Genomic DNA, 7,076 nt, shown 5'->3' on the forward strand with positions numbered 1-7,076 from the left:
AGCTGAGGGTTGGCGACAGCCAGGCCCCGTCGTTGGAAGTTTGGCCTTGTTTGCAGGACTAGCTCTGTCTCGGCTGGTAACTGAACACGGAGGCCTAGGCTCACTCTAGAGGCTCCCAAGGGGGGAACAACGATGGAGGAAGGCGCGTAGAATTCCATGGGGGCGCCTGCCTTGTCCAGGTTGCTCGGTCTCTTAGCTCCCACCCGGATGGGGACGGCTGTCATCTGTAGGGGACACATCACTTCAGCTTCACCCTCTGGGGCCGCCACTTCCATCTCAGTGGCCGCTTCTTCTCCTGTAGGCTCGCTGCTGGCAGGCAGGGGCTCCATGTCAGCATCAGGGTTCCAGACTGCATCCCTAGGCGGTTCTGGGGCTGGCGGCGCCAGCGGTGGTTCGTTGGGTTGGTGCTGCAGGTTCTCTTCTACCGGGTCACGATCCTGGCCGCTAGGCTGTGGGGCGGCGGCTGCCGGCTGGTACACTGGAAACTGTCCTGGTTCACTAGCTGGCAACGCCGCAGCTCCGGCTGGCAGCTCAGTGGCTTCCTCGTCACCGTCCAGGTCGCCTTTGATGTCTGTTGGAATCTGCTGGGCAGTGACATCTCCTGTGTATTTGCGCAGTCGGCCGACATGCGCGGTGATTTCCGAGATCTAGGCTGTTGGAGAGGCAGGTTTGATGACGTAATGGACGTCCGTGGCCCGTCTCACTACCTTCCAAGGGCCAGTCCACCTCTTGGTAATCTTGGCTGACTTCCCTGGCACCAGGCGGGGGGCCAGATACCAGACCAGGTCTCCAACTTTGTACTTGGCCGTTCCTTCGTAAGTGGCAGCGCTCCTTCGGATGGTTCCCTCCTCTTGCTGCTGGATCGCGTCGTACACGGCGTTGTATCGTTGCAGGAGGGTTTGGACGTTGGCTGGGACTGAGGCATATTCAGTGTCTGGCAGCCGGAGTACCAAGTCCACCGGGAGCTTGGCCTCTCTCCCAAAGTAGGCCAGGAAAGGGGTCACGCCCGTGGATCTGCAGGCCTTGGTATTGTAGGCGAAGGCGATGGCAGGCAAGTGTGGCTCCCAGTTGTTGTCATCTCTATCCAGGAACAGCCGCATGCCTGTGTTGAGCATCTGATGGAACCTCTCCACCCGGTTGGACTGCGGGTTGTAGGGCGGTGGATGTGTCAGGCCAATCTCAAGCTTGGAGGCCAGTTCCTTGAATACCTGGCCAGTGAACTCCATCCCATTGTCGGAGTGGATCTTCAGGGGACATCCGAACGTGGCCAGGTGGCGGTGCAGTAGGGTTTCAGCCACCGTGAGAGTGCGCTTGTTGGGGATGGCGTAGAGGCTGACAAACCGGCTGAACCCATCCTGACAGGTGAGGATGTAGCGGTTCCCTGCTGGCGTCTCTGGTAGGGGCCCCACCAGGTCAATGAACAGGACTTGCTGTGGATACCCCTGTCGGGAGGGCACGTGTATTCCTAACTTCAGCCTCTCCTTGGTGACCTTCTGTACACACTCAGGGCAAGTCTGAACCATCAGGCGGACGTCACGGGACAGGTTGGGCCACCAGAAATGCATGGCGACGGGGGCAATAGTGGCGTCCATCCCAAAGTGCCCAGCCATGGGGGCTCCATGGGCCAGGAAAAACGCGTCCTGCTGGAGGGCCGAAGGCAGCAGGTATCTTGTCCTCTCCCCTGTCAGGGTCTGGTCGGTGGTGGTGAGGCAGCCATGCTCGTCGAGTCCCAGGGCTGCGAAGCAGCTGGCATACTGCTGCTCGTTCCGGTCCTTGCCTCGTAGCTCAGCCTTAGTTGGGGCCTTTCCGTCGGCCACCCACTGGCGGACACGGAGCAGGAGGGGATCCTGGGTCTGCGCTTCTAACACTCGGGCCGGATCCAGCCGTGCTGCGGAGGGTCTGCCAGCTGCGGGCTCCCCTAGCTGGCAAAGGGTGTGGAGGTATTCAGCCTGTTCTGCTAATTCTTCGGCAGTGGCTGTCGGCATATTATCATCCTCCCGGCGGCTGAGGGCGTCAGCATTGGTGTTCTGGGTACCAGGACGATGGCAGACAGTGAAATCTAGGGCCGCTAGCTCCTCCTGCCAGCGGGCCACCATCCCTGTGGATGTGTTCAGTGACTTCATCTGTAGCAAGGCTGAGGAATCAGTGTTGATCTGGAAACTACGGTAGGACAAGATGCCGTGAAATTTCCGAATTCCAAACATGATGGCGGCCATCTCTCCCTTCCAGGACGGGTAGCGAGTCTCGGGGTCGGTTGTCTTGCGCCCCACGGCGGCAATGAGCCTCTCCTTGCCGTCCTGGCATTGGCTGAGTATGGCAGAGATGGCACGGCTGCTGAAGTCTGTGGTGAGCTGGAACACGGCTTGTAAGTCAAACCTGGGTGGCGCTCGGATGGGGGCTTGGCGAAACTTGTCCTTGAGCTGTACCAGCTGGGCTTCCATCTCGGCTGTCCAGGTCAGGGTCTTGGCCGTTTTCTGCCGATTCATCTCATAGGTGAGGTCAGCATACTTGGGGATGAACAAGCGGTAGTAGCCGAAGAACCCCAGGAGCGCCAGCAGGTCCTTGGGGGTGATGGGGGCCGGCCAGTCAAGGATGCGGTCAATATAATCCTCTTGCATGGCTATCCCCTCACGGCTGAGGGTGTGGCCCAGATAGTCTACTTTGGCTCGGAACAGCTTGGTCTTGGCTGGCTTGAGGCGGATTCCTCCCCTGCGGTGGGCTTCCAAGACCTCCCGGAGCCTAGCCAGGTGGGCCCAGGTGTCTTGGTGGAAGGTCAGGACGTCATCAAGATATGACTGGAGGTTGGCCGTGCCCAATGGGTTCAGGACCCCTGCAATAAATCTGGAGTAGACAGATGGTGCGGTAGCTAGGCCAAAGGGCATCCTTTTCCATTGGTACAAGCCTCTGGGGGTGGTGAAGGCGGTGCAGGGCCGGCTGTCCTCGGACACTTGGATGGTGTAGTACGCAGCCACCGCGTCTAAGGCACTGTAGATGCGGTGTCCCCCAGCTCGTTCTACCAGCTGCTGGATCCTGGGCAAGGGGTAGCTGTCCAGCTCAAGACACTTGTTGAGGGCCCTGTAGTCGACAGCCCAGCGGGTGCTCCTGTCCTTCTTCTTGATAGGCACCAGGGGGCTGCTCCAGGCTGAGTCTGAAGGCTCTATGACTCCTTCTTGCAACCATGTGTCCAGTTGTTTTTCCAGCTCAGCCTCCTGCCGCGGGTTCAGATCCCGAAATCTCTGGTGGATCGGCTGGGTCCCTGGCTTGAGGCGCAGCTGTAACTCTACTACATCGGTGCAGCCGGGGGTAGAGTTTGAGAAGACATCCCTGTACTCCGACAGCAGGGTCCAGACCTCCTTCTTGAGCAGGGGGTCCTTGCGCAGAAATTCGTTCTCCTCCATCTCAAGGGCTGCCTACAGCTGCTGCATATCTGGGGGCTCAACAGGCTCTTGGAACGAATGGATGAGAGGGGGAGGCTTGTCGGAGACCTCCAGAATGTCGGGCTTTACCAGCTCCCCAGCCACGGGGAGGCCGGTGTTCAGCAGGAGAGGCATCTCCCCCTCATTTACCACCAGCACTCGGAACACGCTGGCGGAGCCAGGCCTGTGCGCATACAGGCCTTCTGGTATGACAAGATACTCCCCAAACCTCTGCTCTGGGGCAGATAGCTGGATGGCATCCTTGGTGCGGTGTCCCACTAGCTCAACAGGGACAGCCATGACACCGCGGCCAGGCAAGACCACCCTCTTGGCCGTACGGAGTTGGGGTGGTTGGCCATTGGTTGGAGTGACAGCACTTAGCCTGTAAGTGGCTGGCACTGGGTCAGCTTCTGCTCCGGGAGCCACCGGCCGCGATTTGACGGGCTCGGCGCCGGGAGGGGCTGAGGTGTTGGAGCCATGCGTGGCTCCGAGGGCGCTCGGCCACGATTTGACGGGCTCGGCGCTGGAAGAGGCCGGGTTGCCGGGGCCAGCCTTGGCTCCGTGGGCGTTCGGCCGCTACTTGACGGGCTCGGCGCCGGGAGAGGCTGAGGCATCGGAGCCATGCGTGGCTCCGAGGGCGTCCGGCCACGACTTGACGGGCACGGCGCCGGGAGAGGCTGATTCCTGGGGGCTGGGCGCGGCTCCGAGTGCATCAGACCGTGACTTGACGGGCCTGGGCTCGGACTTGGCCGGTTGGATTGCTGGGGGCCCCAGATAGAGGGGGCCAGGTGGACACGGCTGGCCGTTGATAAAGGTGTCGGCGGAGAAGATAGGCTCTGGAGGGCTGGAAATCTAGGGAAACGTCGTTGGCAGGCTCTCCAGAGGCACCTTGGGTACTGGGGGCACTCCCATGGCTAGCAGGTTGGTCCCCCTGTGGGCGTTCAGCGCAGCATCCACCCAGTGCGTGCCTTTCTCGACTACACGCGGCTGCTCTCGCAGTGGGCCTTGCAGAGGCCCCTCGTAACTCAGCTCTCTCTCGGCTGTCTCCCAGTCTATGGGGACGCCACGGAGTGGGATAAACTCCCCATGCACCCACAAGCAGGGGGGTTGCATGTCGAAACAGAGCCTAGTTCCGAACTCCTTGAGAAAGTACCCTCCTAGGTTCAGAGGGTGTGAGAGATTCCGTACCACAGTCACGTGGTACAGATGGAGTATAAGAGTGTGTGAGACTGCCATATATAATTCATATAATTTTCCAATTACCTGAAGGGGTTGCCCTTCCTCATTAGCAGTCAGGATTTGGGTGTTGTCTGGAACCAACATCCGCTGCACGCCCATTGCGTGCATGAGGTGTTCAGAAATGACAGCAGACCCTGGTATACGGTTGCCAGAATCTACCATGGCATCAACCTGTACGTGCTGGGCAGGGTCAGGAGTAGGGAACCTCACCCTGATGTGGCAGGGGAAGTGGAGGTCCTGCCCTTGAGACAAGGGGGCCTCCCGCTCGGCTGGGGTCGGCAGAAACTTTGGCGGTGGCCGAACCGCAGCTATGGTAGTATCGCTTACCATGGTGTGTGTAGACCGCTGGTGATGGCTTATACTGTAGCTTCGAATCACTAGAGCTTATCAATTATCACTGGGTCAACAATTTTATATTTCTTTTTATCACTTGGTTGACATTTATAAACACTTATGTGTAGTTATCACTAGGAGCTCTAGGTGTGATTCTGGAAGCAATGGCAGCAGGGAATGTCCGTCCTGCAAGGGTCGATGGATGGCGGCGGCAGGGAATGTCCCGTCCTGCAGCGCCGCTGGTTCGAATCCAGACAGATGGCGGCAGGGAATGGCCCTTCCTGCAGCGCCTCGGGTTCGAATCCTGGGAGGCAACGGCAGGGAATGTCCCGTCCTGCCGTGCCTTTGGCTCAAATTCTGCTATCCGTCGCAGTGGTAGGCCTTACTTGTGTGCTGAAGCTTCGCAGCCACACATTGCCTTCTCAGGGAGACCAGCACTTAGCTGTCCGTCTCGTAGGTTTGGCCTGGGTGTCCTGGGGCTTGTCCCAGCTACACTTGCCAATTTAGACTCAGTTCTGTAGCCGTCTGAGCTAAATTATCCGATTACCGTGGCTGCGCACCTAGCGCTACTCCTACACGGTACGGAAAAACGCCGTAAACTGGCGCTTTTAGCAGGCTAAATCTGCTTGCCGTAGGCCAGAGGCCTACATAATGCGTTCAAAATGATGGAAAATTGACCTAAAAAGGCCATCTCGCGGGTCAGTTGGCTTCTCAGTTGGCAGCTGACTGTCCCCTTACTTGCAAAAGGGTCCAATCAGAGGTAGAATTGGCTAGTTTCTGCAGGGCTCGATTGAAACACGCTGACACCAAGTTGTGGTAAGCCGAAGCGTTTCAGCTCACCGGTTGCGAGTTCGAATCCAACGAGCCCTTAGCCTTGAAGTATTCTACCAAAACAAACTAGCAGGATTTACTCATACAGAAATTATATTTAACTGAATACATTTACAATGGGTGGTTACTATATATATACAAAATAGATTATAACAATAAGTTAGGTTTGAAGGGGGTGTGGGAGACAAGGGCGTAGCCCGCGGCAGTAGACATCTGTGGGGTAAGCTGTAGTAAAAGGGAAGGCACCATCTCCCGGTTGTATAGTTGCCTGAGGGGCGCGGGGTTGCTAAGTGTCCGTGCCCCTCCCCTATTTAGCCAGTCCAATCTGACCGCTGCGCGACGGGGTCATCTGCGGTCATGAGGTGAATGGTGATATAATAGGATTAGTGCAGAAGGCTTGACTTGATAAGCCACTGCGTAGCAACTCTGTAAACTACCCGTCCGTCTGCTTCCGTATTACCACATAGGCGTGCAGAGTTTTGCCAGGGGTATAAACCATGAGGAGATGAAAAAAGAAGACGCATTATCTTCCTTATTTTTATTTAAAGGATAGTGATAACACCTCCTAACACACCCTTTGTAAACGCTAAAAAAACTGGTAAGTAATCTTGGTCATAAAACCGACATGTTATTGTTCAAAGACACGCCTATTTTTTGTCAACATTATGTCTAACAAGAATAGTGAATGAAGTATTAATAAATGGTAATAAAACATAGCTATGCCCTCTCCTTTCAGAGCAAATACTTATGATATTTGTATCAAAACATACATAACTTAAATCATTTAATGTCGTTAAAACTATAAACTCATAAAAAAAAACAATACCAAGAATAAAATTATGATTTGATTAAAAATTTTACAATTTTGCGAAAACAGCATAGCAATAAATAAAAGTTACAGCTTTACAAGGTAAAAAAGCCATAAATACATTATAAACAATATTTTATTCATAAATGTCTTGTAAATTAGCTCATCTTTTTTGAATTTAATGATTTTTTGGCATATTTAATTTAGAAAGGTGTATTTGCATTATAATTTATTAGTATCGTTTGTCAAGAAAAAGGCAAATTAACAAAAAAAATTCTAAATTTTATTTTCAATTTTTAAATCATGTAAGATATGTCTATCAAAGAAGGTTTGTTAAAAAATGCTGCGCTACTTGTGGATAACATGATTGAAATTATATAGAAATCATCATAATAAAGTAACAGGATGTTTGTCTGTCTGTTTGTTTTGTCGGTAACAAAAGGACCTCG

Source organism: Acartia tonsa, chromosome 1, assembly GCF_053477335.1.
Source record: "Acartia tonsa isolate MP-2025a chromosome 1, ASM5347733v1, whole genome shotgun sequence".
In the NCBI taxonomy this organism is placed as follows: domain Eukaryota; kingdom Metazoa; phylum Arthropoda; class Copepoda; order Calanoida; family Acartiidae; genus Acartia; species Acartia tonsa.